Below are 5,946 nucleotides of genomic sequence, written 5' to 3'. Positions count from 1 at the left end.
GGCTGCTCCTTTTGCTGCAACCATCGACTGTTATCTGCCACCGTGTGGGTGGCGGTGACATATGCATCACTATTGCATCTGTCGCCGGACATCATTAGTAGCCGAGAGAACCACCATGGCGGCTGGCCATGGTGGCCGTCGTTGTTGACACCGCAACTGCCGTTGTTTTGTGTTGATGTTGCTGTTGTAGGCCACCAAGGGGTGGCTAGAGTTGCTTTGTGACCTCATAGCGGGTGTGTGTGTGCTTGTAATCTTGTTAGTGTGTGTTAGTATAGCCGAAAAAGCAAGAGAGGCCACCGCCACCACCGTGAGGTGGTGGCTGCCACCCTCTACCACCGCCAGCCACCACTAGGGTGGTTGTGTGTGTGTGTGTTAGTTAGTTAGTGTGTGTTTATCCTTGAGTAAAGCATTGTAATTGTAATTTCTAAAAGATTAATGAAAAGAAACTCAAACCACCACCGTAAGGTGGTGGCCGCCGCCGTGAGCCGCCATGGACCACCACTACCCGAGGTGGTAGTGGGTGGTGCCCCTCAAGCAAAACCCTAATGGACCTAGCCAAAACCCTAATGGGATTAAAGATTAATTTTGGGTCTATTGGGCCATGTTTGAGTGGAAACCCTAATTAGGGTTTAGAAAACCCTAATTGTGAGTAATTGGGCCTTAGACTTATTGGACTCATCTTTGGGCCATTGGGATTGGATTGTGTATTAAGCCCAAATCACTCCATATCACTTATCTAGTAGAGTAAAGGACTTAATGGATTAAGTCCTTAATAGGTTAAGTAAGAAACACTTAACCCTAGTTATCATTTTATGTGAAACCCTAGTTTCACTTGGGCCTTGAGTTGGGCCTTTCGATTGGGTTTTGGTAATTGGTTTATTAATGGGCCATCCAAGAATAATTAAATGGACTAGAGTAATTAGTTGGGATTTAGGGTAAGGCCCATATGAAGGATTGGGCCCAATTTGGAAAATTGGGCCATAGTTGGGGCCTAGATGGTTGTATGATATTGGGCCCCTAGAGTGAGACATGTTGGACTGGACTGAACAATTGGGCCTTAAGGGAAGTCCATGTAGAGGTTTGGGCCCAAGTTGGAAAATCGGGCCATATGTTGGGCTTTGATCCTTAGTTGACTTTGGGACTATGGATTGGGCCTTGGGCTTGGGTAAGCCAAGCTAGGGGTAATGTAGTAATTATCCAAAGTATGTATTTATAGTTATGTGTTAGAACCCAATTATTAACTGGGTGTTATTTTGGTGTTGACAGTTCGGGAATTTGTCATCCAGCAGCTAGGGTTGAGTCTGCGGGACTTCAGCAGTGTGGGATTGTGTCTACGAGACTTCATCAGTGTGAGGTGAGTTTCCTTCTAGTAGGAACGGGTGTACGGCCACAATGTCGGCCTATTTAGTTAGCAGTAGTTCCGGACTTCGGTCTGATGCAGTAGTTCAGCGTGCTTGATGTCTTTGTAATTCAAGCATGTCTTTGTGTTATGTGTTCCGGACTTCGGTCTGATGCAGTATGCAGTATATGTGTTTATGCCAATAGTTGTGATTATGTTATGCTATGTTCAGTCAGTTCCGGACTTCGGTCCGATGCAGAGGGCAAGGCCCTGGTTAGTTCCGGACTTCGGTCCGATGCAGTTTCCGGACTTCGGTCCGATGCAGAGGGCGAGGCCCTAGTCAGTTCCGGACTTCGGTCCGATGCAGTGGGCGAGGCCCTAGTCAGTTCCGGACTTCGGTCCGATGCAGTGGGCGAGGCCATATTCAGTTCCGGACTTCGGTCCGATGTAGTGGGCGAGGCCCTAGTCAGTTCCGGACTTCGGTCCGATGCAGTGGGCAAGGCCTTAGATAGTTCCGGACTTCGGTCCGATGCAATGGGCAAGGCCCAGTATGAGCTTTATATGTTATTGTATGGTATGTGGTAGTTGGGGGGAGCTCACTAAGCTTAGTGCTTACAGTTTTCAGTTTTGGTTTCAGGTACTCAGTTTTCAAAAGAGGAGCTCGGGAAGATTGCAGTGCACACACCATTTGTTCAGCCTGGGATGTTTATACTCTGATATACTTGACAGTTGTTATAATATTTTGAGATGCATTATATGATGTTTATCGACTATGGTTTTTATTATTAAATTAAACGAAATTTTCAGACCGTGTTTTTGGGATGTTATAGTCAGCAATAACATTCTTTCAGAATGAATTTGTATCTAGGTTTTCATGTATGGGTTCGTGTTTTGTTTATGGACTCACTCACTTAAAATACAACAAAGTTGCATGGAATATGAAGAACGAGCGTGTATTCTACTAGAATATACTCTCATTCTTCTAGAATAAACTCTCATTCTACTAGAATACACTCTCGTTCTCCATGTTCTAGGCAACTTTGTTGTATTTGGAGTGAGTGGGTCATGAAACAAAATACGAACCCATACATAAAAAACTAGATGTGAATTCATTCTGAAAAAAATATTATTGGTGCTATTAATGACGAATTTAATTAGTTTCCATAAAAAAAATGAATTATACTTATGGATATCATTTAATATACGTATAATTATGGAAATCATTTAATATCTATCTTTATTTGATTAAATAATAATTTAATCTTTACTTAATTCTTATTGGTGCATTCTAACATACAATAGAAGTGAGAAACATTTGAATATATATATATATATATATATATATATATATATATATATATATATATATATATATATCTTACTATATTATTATACAAATCTTACTATTTCTAAAAACAGATTTAAGACGTCCAAATTATTAAGCTTATAGTACAAATAACAAAGCCAATCTTATCTTATTCTTTAATTTCTGTTTCATTCAAAAATTCAAAAAAATGCAAAAATAGAAATTGCCCACTTTCCCCACGTGCTATAATCAATTTATGCTTTACAGTCCGGTCAAATAACTGAATCTGTCAAAAGTCAAAATTGAAATCCGTTATCTTCTCCTGATCTCGCCTGTTACCATCATCAACCCATAATCTCCACCCTAATCTCCATTCACCCGATTCAAAATTTGAATTGAGTCTCTTCAAGAATCACTTTAAAAACTCCAGCACCCACACTCTTTCCATATTATTTTCATTTCTCTCACTTTTCATTTCTCTCGCTTATCTATCACAGACTTTGACCCGGTCCTTTAATCTGTGATGAAGTCATCTTGAAGCCGGAGATCCCGGAAAAAATCTTTGAATTCTGGCCTGTCCTCCCCTTATATCAGGCGCTCTTCTCCTTTGGTGATATAATTTCCATTTCTCAACAATTACGGTTTCTTTCTTGGCTTGCACAACCGCTACCAGCGGTTCCCTATCGACTGCGTCTTCTCCGACTTCTTCTCCCCACTTCCTCAGAGTCGGTATTCAGTTTCCTTCCAAAGACTTCTTCAATCATCACGATACGGAGGCTTCTTCAGTTTATAACTTCTTCGGTTTTATAACTCCCAAGAAGCAGGCAATCGTTTACACTCTCTGTAATCAATTTTGCAATTTCACTATTTATTACCGAATTGGCTTCCACCTTTAGTTTTTTGTGTTGATTACATTTCGAATTCAAGTTTACCAATTGTTAGATATAAGTTTAATGGACGCCATCTTTTAGTTTATATTGTTCATTTTGATAATTGGGTTTTTGCCCCTTTGGCTGGTTTCCTCATTAGTGCTTTGGATTGGTAAACATTCCTCTGTTCTTACCTTTTGATATTGATTAATTGTCTTTTACTAGTATAAAATTTCATTTTTAAATATATTCGAATGATTTAGTCTATTGGTAATTTGTTCTTGAACCCTAAAAGTCGAAATCCAACTGTATGTCAAAAATTTAAAACAATATCGTATGATTGAACTTAACCTGTACATTTGAATTTGGAGATACAAATGATTTCAATTTTTTGCAAGTTTATGGAGCATATGATTAAGAACGAAATACATAAATGTCTTCCACAGAAAAGTTGATATATGCTACAAAGAGTATGAGCGATCTCCCAATTTGTTTTTTCAGGTTAGTTTTTCATTTAACATTGTAGTTAATTATGTCTGCCAACTGTTTGTTTTATTTCCTGCTACATACTAACTGTCATATTGGTATTATTTTGGTAATTTAATGATTGTAGAGCAAGAAAAACTTAAAGTGAGGTGAACTTCCAGAATTTAAGGAGAAGAGAACATCAGGTGAGGAGAACATCCATCAAGTTACTAAAGAATTATGTGTAACACCCAAAAATTCAAGCCAAATTTAAACTTTCAAAACATGTCGAATTTATCAAAACATTACAACTTTGTTTTCAAAATACATTTATATCAGAGTTTTCCCAGAAACATAACATAATAGGAGGAGCTGTACGATCATGCCTTCGCCTTGCCGCGATCCCCTGATGTACCTGAAACAATAAACTGAAACTATAAGCCCGAAAGCTTAGTGAGTTACCCCCAAAATACCGATACACATACAGTCCACATAACCATGTCACACCATGACATATCATAACAAACTGAGCAAAACAGCACATAACGGGTCCACAGCTTTACAGACTGGAATACCCCTGGGCCCACAGTGTGAGTCTGGAATGCCTACCGGGCCCTCAGCTCACACCTGGATTGCCACCTAGCCCTCAGTACGAGTCTGGAATGCCTACCGGGCCCTCAGCTCGTATCTGGAATGCCACCGAGCCCTCAGTACGAGTCTGGAATGCCTACCGGGCCCTCAGCTCGTATCTGGAATGCTCCCAAGTCCTCAGTATGAGTCTGGAATGCCTATCGGGCCCTCAGCTCATATCTGGAATACTCTAGGGTTTGTTGGCTACCGCACGGAGCAGTACAACCTCAACCCATCCCACATAACATATCAACATGTAACAGATAATGCACATGCAGACAATCAATCAGTATCACAGGTAGTCCTACAGACCTACCCTCTAGCGTATCAAACTGGCATGCATAACTAACTCATACTCAACATAATACAACTACTAGGATATCATATCCAATGGGCCGGCCTTGGTGCCTTAGACCCCTTAGTATAGTGAGGATAACTCACCTCGCAACTGTCGTCGGAAATAAGAAGGCTCAACTCCTGGGTCCAACACGAACTCCACCACCTATAGGTACCATACAAACCTTTTTCATAAATCTCCCAATTACCAGAAACCATCAGAAGTCAACTGGTCAACCCTTGGTCCAAGTCAAAGTCCACAGTCAAAGTCAACAGTCTATGTTGACTCGACTCGTCGAGTGCAGATCACCGACTCGTCGAGTCCTTCCTGAACTCGAGAAGTCGTGAAATCCTTGATTGGCTCGCGAGTTCCCTTTTTAACTCGTCGAGTTCATACGTGGCCAAGATTTGGAAGAAACCCTAGCCAACTCGCTGAGTCTTCTAACAACTCGCCGAATTCAAGGCAATCTTCAACGAACTCGCCGAGTTGCTCAACCAACTCGCCGAGTTCACGGCTATGTTCATAGGACTCGCCGAGTCCAGCGTTCTACTCGCCGAGTTCATTCAGTCCTTTTTCCATACAGACCTGGTTTGAGCCATGCAGCGGCTCCAAACCACAGATCTAGGCTTCTAGGGCATGCTTATCACGTAAAGTTGCAAACTTTACATGCATGCATAGCTTTAAGGGATCCAAATGTCAAAACTAAGCTCTTAATGGGGTTCTAAGCTCAAGAGGGACCTCAATCACGAACATAACTGAGACTTTACAACTCTAGAAGGTAATGAGGGTCCAGATCTGAAGTATAGCCCAACCATAAGGTTTCTCTACCAAGGATTTGGGGTTTTAGGGCTTAAAAGCAACAATTTAGGGACAAACAAGATCTAATAGATCAATAATCAAGATGGAAACTTTATTACCAGAATGGGTGACCACAAATGAATGTGTTCTGGATCTAAGTCCCCTTCCTTGAGCTCTTCAACCCCTTCCTTCTTCCACTTGC

At 41.1% G+C, this 5,946-nt stretch overlaps 1 long non-coding RNA gene across 2 annotated transcripts; it reads left to right on the top strand.

Annotated features, from left to right (window-relative positions):
• The first annotated feature begins 3,430 nt into the window (after positions 1-3,430).
• LOC145129546 (uncharacterized) lies at positions 3,431-4,201 on the top strand. Of its 2 annotated transcripts, none has more exons than XR_013717545.1 (3): positions 3,431-3,469; positions 3,961-4,015; positions 4,128-4,201. It is a non-coding gene; the product is annotated as an uncharacterized LOC145129546 (long non-coding RNA). The 2 variants fall into 2 exon arrangements; XR_013717546.1 differs by lacking the exon at positions 3,431-3,469 and adding an exon at positions 3,627-3,686.
• The last annotated feature ends 1,745 nt before the right edge of the window (positions 4,202-5,946 follow it).

The sequence above is a fragment of the Lactuca virosa genome, chromosome 8, assembly GCF_052849685.1.
Source record: "Lactuca virosa cultivar CGN04683 chromosome 8, Lactuca_virosa_CGN04683_v6, whole genome shotgun sequence".
In the NCBI taxonomy this organism is placed as follows: Eukaryota; Viridiplantae; Streptophyta; class Magnoliopsida; order Asterales; family Asteraceae; genus Lactuca; species Lactuca virosa.
Note: the sequence above shows the minus strand (reverse complement) of the source record. Positions and strands in the feature narration are given on the sequence as shown.